General features: G+C 42.7%; 1 protein-coding gene across 2 annotated transcripts in view; it reads left to right on the forward strand.

Annotated features, from left to right (window-relative positions):
* Positions 1–10,815: 10,815 nt before the first annotated feature.
* WDR7 (WD repeat domain 7) overlaps positions 10,816–12,834 on the forward strand; it is a 304,621-nt gene continuing 302,602 nt past the window's right edge. Inside the window, exon 1 of one of the 2 annotated variants that reach the window (XM_054723656.1) lies at positions 10,816–10,990. The gene's annotated coding sequence lies outside the window, so the exon portion shown is untranslated. The remainder of the gene's footprint in view (positions 10,991–12,834) is intronic. The other variant, XM_054723657.1, reaches the window with a different exon arrangement.

Here is a 12,834-nt window from a genome sequence, read left to right on the forward strand (position 1 = left end):
AAATGAAAAAGGAGCCCCTTTCCCCCCGGGTTTCATGGCTACAGTTATTTAGGGATCTCGTAATACGTGGGCGCTCTCTGTGCAATCATCCAGAAAAAAATTATGAATTTGTCTTTGTGTCAAAAAAAGAAAGAATAGAAAACACCGTCCGTCTTTTAGGGACTCCCAGTTTAGTGATAGACGCAAACACTAGTAACGGAACAAAGACGTTTGCAAAGGGAACGGTGGAAACAAATGATAATAGGAGGATGGGGCAGGGAAAACTTTCCAGGAGCTGTGACCCCTGAACTGAGTCTTTTATTTTTTAATTCTCATTCTAGGATATTTTTTCCATTGATTTTTTTGAGAGCGTGAAGGAGAGGGAGGAGGAGGACAGAGAGAGAGAGAGAAACATCTATTGCTTGCTTCCTGCACACGCCCCAACCCGGGCTGGGGATGGAGCCTAGGACATAGGTACATGCCCTTGACCAGAAATCGAACCCACCACCCTTCAGCTGAGGGCCAACGCTCTAACCACTGAGAAAACCAGCCAGGGCTGAACTGAATCTTGATAAAGAAGAAAGGAATAGCCAGACGGTGAGAGGTGAGGGGTATTCCAGGCAAAGGAACCAGCGGTGCAAATGCATGGGTTGAGAGGGCTGATGATAATAATAGTAGCTAATAGGTAACAAGTTATGTGTCAGATAAGATACAAGCTAATTGTGTGTATTAGCTCATTTAATTCTTAACAACCACCCTGTGAAGTGGGTTCTATTATTATTTCACCTTTAGACTAATTTTTGCAAGTTCACACACCTAGTAAGAAGTCCAGTTTGCATTCACGTTAAGGCAGTCTAACACCAGGGTGCTAAGTGACAAGTCAAATGATTTGCTTTTTGGATTTAGCTGGGGAGATGAAATTGAAGAGGGAGGTAGTAGTCAGATCATAACTAGTTGAGAAATGTGTATCTTTACATGAAGGTAATGAAGTAATCACTTCATGGCAATTTTGTGATTACAAGTGTCTTTAGAATATAAAGTTTAGATAAAGCCTTGAAGCAGCTGTGAGGAGGATGAAAGGCAGTGAGACCAGTTTAGGAGGTTATTAAAGTAATCCAAGAACTGAGTTGAGGACAGCTGCAGTGGAAATGTGGCGGTAATGATATATTTGAGAAACAATTAGAAGATAAGAGCCACAGGGTTTGGTGACCAATGTGGACCCAATTAGTGAGAGGACGGAGGAAGGGATCTAGAATAATGCAAATATTTCAATCTGTGCTCTTTACTCAGTTAAGATGCCTGAGGATAACCAGATAAGGCTACAGTAGATGGTAGGAAGGATGAGTCCAAAACTAAAGAAAAGGGAGTAGGTTACAGTTACAGATTTGAGAGTCATTAGTTTGGGTGATAATTGAAGCCCAAGAAATATGAAAAGAGAAGGCTAAGGGTGCTTCAGAAACAAAATAATTATCCCTAACTGAACCCAGCCAGAGCAGAGCCATAGTAACTGCATTCCTTTCTCAAGATATCAGCACAGTTTAATGGCTTTAGAGCCAAATAGACAAAAGTTCCAATAACAAATCTCTGCTACTTATTCTTTTGTGGTCATGAATAAGTCACTAACCTCTCAGAACCTCAGCTTTCTTGACGGTGAGAACTGGTTTGATAATACCTACTTTCTAGGATTGTGAGGATTAAGTATAATAGTATACTAGAGGCCCGGTGCACAAAATTCATGCACTGGGTGTGTGTGTGTGGGGGGGGGTTGTCCCTCAGCCCAGCCTGCACCCTCTCCAATCTGGGATGCCTGTGGGATCGGGCCTAAACCAGCAGTCGGACATCCCTCTCACAATCCAGGACTGCTGGCTCCCAACTGCTCGCCTGCCTGCCTGATTGCCCCTAACCACTTCTGCCTGCCAGCCTGATCACCCCCTAACCACTCACCTGCCAGCCTGATCTATGCCTAACTGCTCCCTTGCCGTCCCGATTGCCTCCAACTTCTCTCCCCTGCAGGCCCGGTCATCCCCAACTGCCCTCCCCTGCAGGCCCAGTCATCCCCAACTGTCCTCCCCTGCCAGCCTGGTCGCCCCCAACTGCCCTCCCCTGCCGGCCATCTTGTGGCAGCCATATTGTGACCACATGGGGGTGGCCATCTGGTGCGAGGGCGTGATGGTCAGTTTGCATATTACCTCTTTATTACATAGGATGATATATGTGAAAAGAATGAAAAATTAAGATACTCAAAAGATGTTGAGAAACATCATTTGATGATATCTACTATTATGTTACATTTACTATGCACTTAATATGTATAAGGTACTGTGATAATGCTTTGAAATACCTCTGTTCAAAGGGAAATAGGACACTTCCACAAAAGTTTACTATACGTGTTAATATGTGGTAAGTGCCACAGCAGAATATAGATGGCATACCACAGTGGCTCTGAAAAAGGAGAGTTTTCTAGCTGGAATGAGCAAAGAATGCTTTATGAAGGAACATGTTCCAATATTCAGGTCTAGATAAATATAGAAAGGAAATGGATAAACTTCTTCACTTCACAGCAATGACTCCTGACTTTCCTCTTAACTCATCAAGAATATAATTTGTTTCAGGCTCATCCATTCTTACCAAGTTCAGCCAGTAACTAGCGGAAGGCTTTCTATCATGACTCGTAGCTGCCATAGGTTCATGTTACTGATTTTACAAGTAGATATGTTAGAAATATGGCACACATGACTTTATTCTCCCAGTTGTCATTTCCACATAGTAGGTACAAAATAAGTAATGGTTGAGTAAATGAATGGAAAGGAAGCATAATGGGTGTGAACTCAGTCCATAAAATCAGGTGTACAGGAAATACTATTTTGTGTTGTATAACAATTTCATTTCCAGTCCGAATCTCCACCCTCCTGCTACATCCAGTTAAAACAAAATCTTAACCTTATCTCCTCTGTGTCTGCCTTAGAGACTATCAAATTTCTGGGTTTGGGGTAGAGTTGGGGCTTTGGAGTGCAAATCTCTGGGTGTCTCTGTCTACACACCCTCTTCAAGTGGAGCCCTCTCTGTGTCATGTGACTACTTTAGGGAATGGGGCCCTTTGGACCATCTGCCTTGATGCACTAGTCTGCCATTTATTACTGGGTTTCTACTCCTCTCCACTTCAAGGAACCAAGACCTCAAAGTTCTTTCTTTTCCTTTCACGTCCCTACAAGGGAATCTATTTTCAGTGCAGGGAAACCCCTCTGACTGCATGTTCATTCAAGGTATTTTGTCTATACCTGCAATCCTCTTTCCTCAAGGCAGACACTAGAAACTGCAGCCAGAGCTGATCCAGCCTACAGTTATGTTTCATTTGGCTGCACCATAGTGCGTGTGTGTATGTATGTGTGGTATATACACATACGAATAACTGCTGCTTAATAGAGTGTTTTTACCTTATTTCTGAAGAATATTTTATATTATACCAATTTAACTTTGCTTATCAACTGGGTAGTTTATTTCACATGATAATCTTTGCCTTATAAAGTTTTGAGGGGAAAATATGTAATATAAATATTAAATAGAAAAGTAATCCTGCTTCATAATTCCCCAACCCTTTTTAGCAATATGCTGCTGGATTTGAAAACTGAATACCATTCCTCAAAATTGTCTCTAGGTGGCGCAATATCTTTTTCAGTCAAAGGGGTGTGATTTCCCCTTAGATATCCAGTGCTTCTTTAAATAATGCCATTTAAAGTCACCAGATGGCCCATTGTCCCACTATAGTATACATATATTCTTTAGTTTTGGACAGTAGGCAGTGTCTTGGAGTAGAGGGTTTCCTAGGAAGTAGTACAGTGATCTGTCACTGTCCTAAATATTTTTTCTACTGGAAAATACTGAAGAACCTTGCTGACAATTCTAAGAGTCAGTTTTGGGAGTTTCCCAGAAATATAAAATAGTTTATTCTTTTGGAATAATATATGTAAGGTTCAGAATTCATTAAGCTGCCTAGAGTCTCTACTAAGAAAGCTAGATATTAGGACAAATATTTCCATCACCTCAGCCTCTGAAATAAAAATCCATATTTTAATTTTTTTAAAGAGTCTGTTGGGAGTTAGAATTAACTCTTTGGAAGTGAAAAACTACACATAACTACATATAACTATACTTTTGCTTTTAAAGAGAGTTTTCTCTTGTGGTACTGTAGTAGACATTGTCTGGCTAGAATGTTCAGATAGGGAAGAAATGATAAAACTCTTAAGAGAGGCTTCCACTATATTCACAGCTCTCTCTCTCAGGCATGTCCTCCAGCAAACACATGCACATATCAGTCAAGCCATTCTTTTTTTAAAAAATTGATTTCAGAGAGGAAGGGAGAGGGAGACAGAAACAATGATGAGAATCATTGATCAGCTGCCTCCTGCACGCCCCCTATTGGGAGATCAAGCCTGCAACCTGGGCATGTGCCCTTGACGTGAATCGAACCCGGGACCCTTCAGTCCACAGGCCAATGCTCTTATCCACTGAGCCAAACAAGTTAGGGCAGTCAACCCATTCTTGAATGCCAATATCTGCAGACTTTGAATACATCTGAGGACCAGACACTGAAGACATTCAGAAAAATAAAATGTATGTTAGTGAATTCTTTACAACAAGGAAGTGGCTATGTATACAATGTTAAAAACAATGTTTTCCAAATGGTGATGGGGGGGGGGGGGGAAACAAGTTTAAAAAAACACAATGTTTTCCACCAAAACTCAGCATATTAAACTAAAATGAAAGTAGGAGGATCAGACCCACTGCAAGTAGTAGAAAGTACCACCGCACATCACTTCTCACACAGTGCTCACGGTAGATGTAACTGCTTCTCGCCAGACTGTGAGCAACGTGACCACAGAACCAGCTCTCCGCATTACTTGCGTGCCCAGCTCAGTACAGTATACAGCACTGGATGTTGAATAAATGATCTGTTCTACTTTGGAGAACTAAATTTAGGACATCTGAAAGAAAATACAGTACTATTTCATGAAAAGGAAAGTAAAGTACTCATAGCCACTGTTTAACCTTTATTTCTTTTTGAAATATTTTTTATTTGAAAAAATTTAAGTGGTCAGAAGAAGGAGGAGGAGAGGAGAGAAAAAAGAATATGAAGAAGAGGAGGAAAAGGGAGAAGAAGGTGGTATAGTGAGAAGAAGGGTACTCCTTTTTTAAAAATTTTTTATTGATTTTTTACAGAGTGGAAGAGAGAGGGATAGAGAGTTAAAAACATCAATGAAAGAAACATTGATCAGCTGCCTCTTGCGCACCCCCTACTGGGTATGTGCCTGCAACCAAGGTACATGCCCCTGACAGGAATCGAACCTGGGACCCTTCACTCCGCAGGCCGACACTCTATCCACTGAGCCAAATCGGTTAGGGCCAGGTACTCCTTCTTGATAGTCATTGGCTGGGGGACTTCCCAAGAAGAGTGTGCTCTTCATTTTGTATTACTCAAGCATTCGCCAGGGGCTATGCCAAGAAGAGGTAACCCCAGCTGGACAGCTGAGGCGACCTTGAAGAAGCTAATAGCAGGAGCAGTGCACAAACCACTCTCCATGGAGCTGGGCAGTGTTTTTTTCTGGAACCTTTATATCTTCCACAGTCCACAATTTGTAGCACGTGGATCCACTTCTTCACACACACAGGTGCAAAGAGTAACTCTTCCAGGGCTCCAGTGATCCTCTCATCCTGATAGGAAACAGAAGAGGGAGGTTAGTAGGACAAACTACAACCCCTGGTGACAGGGCCACAAGTGACACTCATAATCTTTTTTTTAAAAATATATTTTCTATTGATTTCAGAGAAGAAGGGAGAGGGAAGAGAGAGAGAGAGAGAGAGAGAGAGATGAGAAACATCAATGATGAGAGAGCCTCATTGACTGGCTGCCTCCTGCACGGCCCTACTGGGGATCAAGCCTGCAACCCAAGCATGTGCCCTTGACCAGAATCGAACCTGGGACCCTTCAGTCTGCAGGCCGATGCTCTATCCACTGAGCCAAACTGGCCAGGACTCATCACTTTCTTTACTATCCTAATTTCCCCCTGCTGATCTTGGTAGCTTGGTGAGGGGCCCCTAAACCCTCACTTATGAGGAGCTTGAGCATCCCAATCTTATCACCTTCACTCCTCCCTAGAATATGGAGCAAATAGAGATACTTCTTTAAAAAGACATTCTGTTACTTAGAAAGAAATGGTTTCATTCAGTGGAAGTCATGAGATAGGAAAAAAGGAGTAGACGTTCATGTCATGTGAGAAAGTGCAAAGGGAAGCTCTTAAGGAGTTTTAATCATTAAGCCATTCTGCAGCGCAATAATGTGTGAGTTTCTCAGTGCTAATGTGAAGCCCTTAACCATGACATGACTTTTAGGGGAATGGGTCCACTAAGGAAAGAACAGCATTAGCGAGGTACTAGGCACTGTGGGGGAGCAGCAAACAACAAATTTACAAATGAGGGAAAAAAATAACTGCACACATGAAACAATCCAAAAATGACGGCGATAATGTGGTCTCTGTGTAGACCACTGGGCAGCGTGATAATCTCCCTTTTTTGAAATTTGTAACATGGAGGAATAATTCTTGCCTTTTAGAGAACTAACTTGGAATTTAGGAAGTCCAGGAAGTATTGGTGTGTTGTATAGGGTAATTGCTACTAAATTCTAAAGACAGAGTGATACTTAAGTTTCTTTAATGCCTATGGCATTAAAATGTAGCATATTGAAATTCTCTTATCCCATGGGTCCCATTTTATGATTCTGTTCTGGTGACAACTACACATTTTTGGCTAAAACAACAGCAATAACAACTTATCACCTTGCCTCTGTCTTTCCCCCTAATTTTCATGATGCATTTCTGCCAGATTAATATTTGTGACTGACACTCTCTCCTTGAGTGCCGGTGAAACCTGTGACTTGCTTCTAACCAATAGAATATGGCAAAGGTGACGGGCTGTCACTCCCTTGATGAGTTTATTGCCTATAGTTTTATCTCTATCTATTTGTATTATTTATACTGATAGCTATGCGATTTCTGCTTTCCTGTGCTCAGCAGAGAAATTCCCTTTGCTAGCTCTGAAGAAGTGAGCTGCCATGTTGTGGGAGAGCCTTTGGTAAGGCCCATGTGGCACAGAAGTGTGGGTAGCCTGTGGGACCTGAGGTCCAAGCTCTTCGTCATTCAGCCGCAGGAAATGAATGAGCCTCAGTGAGTTTGGAATCACATTCTTCCCCAGTCAGCCTCCAGCTGAGAATGTAGTCTGGCTGACATCTCAGTGGTGGCCTGTGTGATCATGAGCAGAGAACTCAGTGAAGCTGTGCCTGAACTCCTTTCCTCTGGAGACTGTGAGGCAATAAGTGCATGCTGCTTTAAGACACCGAATTTGTGGTAATTTGTTATACAGCAATACAAACAAATACAATACTGTTAGGAAAAGCACCACTCTATGTATTGGTCAAAAGTCTTCGATGGCTTTTCATTGCCTTTGAAATAAAGTTTTAAAAAAAGTTTATGAGGACATTCAAGACCTCTCATAATCTCACCTTATCCAGGTCAGTCTATATAGACTGTATCGCCTGGCCAGTGTGGCTCAGTGGTTGAGCATTGACCTCCAAACCAGTAGATCACTGTTTGATTCCCTGTCAGGGCACATGCCCCGATTGTGGGCTTGATCCCCAGTGGGGCTATGCAGGAAGCAGCCAATCAGTGATTCTCTCTCATCATTGATGTTTCTATCTCTCTCTCCTTCTCCCTTCCTCTCTGAAATCAATATAAAGATATATTTTTTAAAAAGACTGCATCAACCTAAAAAAGAGTTCCAGGGCCAAGATTGACTATTGAAGGAGTCACTCATGTGACAGAAATGGCTAAGTCCTTATACCAGTCTCCCTATACCTCTACTTCATGTCCCCTGTACTTCCCATCAATTTAACTTTCTGTTTATTGTATATACCCATGTTTTACATTTCAGTACTAGCAACGAAGTTATTTTCATTTCCAAACTCTTCCTCTTTTCTAAAATCAAATGGAATTATTCCTCCTAGAAGTAATTTATTTCTTTTTTTCCATTACTCCACTATTTTATATTTTTCATACTGCACTGTATTATGGCCATAAGGCTTGGTACACATTTGTCATTCTTTTTGAGCTGCCCAGCATCCAACATACTTTTGTGGGAAGAGGAGTCTGCCTTCCTCTATAGAAGCCAATCATGTCAAATTCTCACTTTCACGGCATTGCTTTCCGTTAAGTTTCAATAAATATACAAATTAAACTGAATATATTGATTATTTAAATATTTTAAGATTTTTGTAGAATTCCTCCAGATGAGAAGAATAAATAAGTTATTCAAATAAATATATTCAGAATCAACCAACTGAAGTTTCAAGCCTTAATTTTCAGGAAGGCTATATATGTAAATAGATATAAGTGTGTATAAAAATGTGTGAATTTTTCTGAACCAGAGCATTTCACTCATTAATGTTTGGATATTTATTTTAGTCATGTGGCTCAGGGGATTGCACACACATTTACAGACTTTGGCAATAAACTTGTAAAGTTGGTAGAGAGAGCTCTGAGTGTTTAATAGTCTGAAAGTTTCTCATTAATGTTCCTATTAAGCTTTATATTCTTAGGAAGGTATTTGAAACATAGTAAGAATTCGATTAAGATCTTTTTAACACAAGAGTCAACTTTATCTAGGAAATATATCTTATAGGTTTCATGTACAAACCAAACAAACTTTAATGTAACCCAAGATTATCCTGTGGTAACCACGCTGTGTTCCTATATTTCCAAAGGTACGTATAAATTATAAAGGGGATTATGAACTTAATGTCTTAAATGAACCCATCATCACAATAGATGGAATGCGTATATTGAACCCAGCAGGCCAAGGAATTTGTTTCTTCTATTTAATATCATTTCCCTGTTCCTCCTGCATCCTCCGGCCACCCCAACTCATGTGATTGTAAGGCAGTTAGTCAAAAGTCAAAGAAAAGCATAGAATTTTAACTTGACAATTTCAGAATTAATTGATTTTCAAGTGCTCTATTGACTTCAGTGGTCAACATTTTTCTTTTTTCTCATTATAGTAGCAAGCAGGGCTAGTCTCTACAAATGAACAGAAACAGCAAATAAGAAAACACCAGAATGCCGTGGCTGGGTAGCTCAGTTGGTTAGTGTCTTCCTGATACCCCAAGGTTTTGGGTTCGATCTCCAGTCAGAGCACATACAAGAAGCAACCAATGAATACACAACAAGTGAAACAACAAATCAATGTTTCCTTCCTGCCCCTTCCCTTCCTCTCTAAAATCAATAAATAAAAATTTTAAAAAGAAAGAAAACACCAGAAGGCCAAAAGGATATCAAATGGCCTAGTGAAAGAAAGAAAAGGGGTATGTCACCAGGACATTGATGGGTGTGTAAGGTGATGCTGTGAAAAGGACTTACAGGCTGGGGAGGAGGGGAGAGAAAAGTTTGCCAATTTCAGGAACAAGAAATTGTACTTTCAATAATAAATTGAAGTCTTTTGTCCAAACTAACACCTCTCTTCTGGCAAACTAGCAAGGGCAGTATCCTGTCTGAAGTAGCTGTATCTGCTCTGTTCTAACCCCCTAAGCCCTGCTTCAGGCCTGTTCAATAGTACTTTGCTACTCAAGGTGACATCCAAGGACCAGCAGTAATGGGCATTATCTGGAATATTCTTAGAAATGGGGAATCTCACACCCCACTGAGTCTACTGGAGTTTCTGAATCAGAAACTTCATTTTAACAAGTGCCCCAGCTGATTCGAATACACAGTAACTTTTTTTTTTCTAAAATATATATTTATTTTGGAGTGGAAGGGAAAGGGGGAGAGAGAGATAGATACATCAACGATGAGAGAGAATCATTGATCAGCTGCCTCCTGCATGCCCACATTGGAGATAGAGCCCGCAATCCGGGCATGTGCCCTGACCAGGAATCTAACCTTGACCTCCTGGTTCATAGGTTGATGCTCAATTATTGAGCCATGCAGGCTGGGCTACACAGTAACTTTTGAGGACTACAGTAGAATTCTTACTTGTCCTGTAAATCCATTAATGAGATTATAAAGGAAAAACAAAGCCATGGAATGAAAATACTTTCTGTCTTTTTAACAGAACTGACCATTGGCCACCAGATTGGCACTAGTTTAACCTTGGCTACCATTCATTCATTCAACAAATACTTGGGAAGGAGGTAGGCAACATAATAAGTAATTAACATTTGTTTAATCTCCAGACATCCATGAGGTTATTATGCCTATTTTGTATATGGGGACATTGAGAGGGATGAAGAAAAGCAGCGTGTACACTCCTCTCTCCTCTGAGGGAATGTTGCACAAGGTCAGACTTCCTCTGGTCAAGTAGCTGGGCTCTTCCCCTGGCCCTCAGTAGTGAGCAACCGCTAAATTTGGGGGTAAGAGGAAAACAGTAACCAGCGCCCGAGCTAACACTTTCCAGGCTCTTGGGCCGAGGCGCGGGGGCAGAAGAATAAACTTGCAACATCCAGATCACGAGGAAGAAACACCTACACTTGGCATTTCACGCTTCCCTCCACCTTGGGCATTGGAGGCGAGGAGAGAGCCTAGACCAGACTTCCCACAACCAAAATGGCAGCCGTGCACTCCTCGCCCACACTAACCCCTTCACCTCCGTTCCGTCTCCGCGGCCCCTGCTCAGGCCGGGCGTGTTGGGAGACCGTGTGCACGTCCCTCCCCCTCGTCTTCTTTTGCGACAGTTGCAGCAAAAGTCACAGCAGTGGAGGCCGGTGTCAGCTGATTCACCGCGGCGGCGGCGGCGGCGGTAGCGACACCCTGCAGCCCCGGCGGGGAGACGGCAGCAGGGCTGGGGGTTGCCGTCCCTTAGGTTCTCCCACCCCACAGGCTTCTTAGAGACGCCCTGGCCTGGCGCTCCTTCGCCGAGGCGTCTAGGGGTGGTCAGACAGACAACGTCGGGGCGTGAGATGAAGCTGTGACAGGTAGGGAGCCGGCTTTGGAGCCTCCCCAGGAGGGATCTCCACGGAGCGCTGCACCCAAACGTGCAGATCGTGGGCTCCCGGGGTCAGGGGTGGCGGCGCCAGCTGCCAGCTCCGCTGCTGGGGGCTCGGTGCTGTGCTGCGCCGAGGTGCAGGCCCACCACGGTGCGCCTTTGCCGGGTCATGGGTCTAGCTAGTGGGGTTGGGGGTGGGGTCTCTGGGGCTCCCTGGCCTGGTAAGTGACATTTGCTTCTGGTGACACTGGCTTTGGTCTTGAGATGGGACCGCTTTGTTCTCAGTGGCAATCTGAACGGGGCGAGGTGCTTCGTGATGATGGGTGGGTGGCTATTGACCGTGTTTCCCGGTAACGTGTTTGTTTTGGGGGTGCCTATGGTCTCCTCACCCGCTGGTACTCCTCTTTAGTTTTCCTTGCCTAAGGTATCGAGGCGTCTGTTAGAGTCTCATCTGTCTGACGCCACCTGCCCGCTCTCAACCCTGTGCTCTAGGACTGGGTCTAAGAGGGTACCTGCTACTCCCTCTCACAAATGGGACGCAGCGTTCTGAAGCGATGTGTTTGGAGTCAGCACTACCCTGCCTTTGATTCAAAAATTGCGTTTTAAGTTTTGATTCACTTGCTATGCCAGTTTCTCAAGTGCTGGACAGAATTTGCTGGTTACTTATAATTTGCAACAATGGCAGGAGTTACAGTTCCATCGCAGGCTGCGTTGGTATTGTTGATGCTGTTGGTTTTAGGATTTAACGTGAGCTACAGCCTGCATTCACAGTAACATTTGCCAGGAATCAGGAAAGACAAGCTATGACTCTTTCTGATGTTAATTGCTTAGGATTTCATGGACCAGGTGGCAAGAATCACCACCAGTTGTATGAGAAATTGACCGAGTTTTTGAAATTTTGTTACATAGACAAAAATTCTCTTACTTCACAACGTTTTATGTCTACCCTCTATTTGTGGATACCCTCATTTACCTTCATTTTTCCTACCACTATAGACAATACAATGATAAATATACCTTTAGACCTCTATGATGCTTTCTTTGAGATTTATATCCAGGAATGTGATTTCTGGATCCTAGGACATTTATGTACATATCTTATGGAAAGACTGCCAGGCTGTGTTCCAACAAGCTGCAATGGTCTGCACCCCTGCAGGCAGTTCAAGAGCTTCCAAGTCCTTATAGCCCCACCAGATTAATAGATAACAAAGTAAAAACTCATAAAATTACATTTCACTATGCCTAATGAGATCGAACATTTCTTCATGTGCATTTTGTCTTTTTGGGTTTTCCCTTGAATAAAATTGCCTGTCCACCCTTTCCCCGTTTTTTAATTTGAGGTTTCAGTTCTTGTTGATCTGAAGTTCCTTGTATTTCCTAGATACTGGTCCTTTATTTTATTGATTTTTTTACAGAGAGGAAGGAAGAGGGATAGAGAGCTAGAAACATCGATGAGAGAGAAACATCGACCAGCTGCCTCCTGCACACCCCCTACCGGGGATGTGCCCACAACCACGGTACATGCCCTTGACTGGAATCGAACCTGGGACCTTTCAGTCCACAGACCGACGCTCTATCCACTGAGCCAAACCGGTTTTGGCGATACTGGTCCTTTAAATATTACAAGTACATCTGTACCTATTCTGTCATTTGTCTATAACTTTTTTTTATGATGCCCTTCATTGAACAGAAATCTTTAATTATGATTAAAGAAAATTGACTTATTGTTTTTGTTTTGGGGGTTTTGTTATCAGCCCTGGCCTGCAGACTGAAAAAATCTCGGGTTCAATTCTGGTCAAGGGCATGTACTTTGGTTGGAGGTGTGATCCTTAA

Source organism: Eptesicus fuscus, chromosome 12 (genome assembly GCF_027574615.1).
Source record: "Eptesicus fuscus isolate TK198812 chromosome 12, DD_ASM_mEF_20220401, whole genome shotgun sequence".
Lineage (NCBI taxonomy): Eukaryota > Metazoa > Chordata > Mammalia > Chiroptera > Vespertilionidae > Eptesicus > Eptesicus fuscus.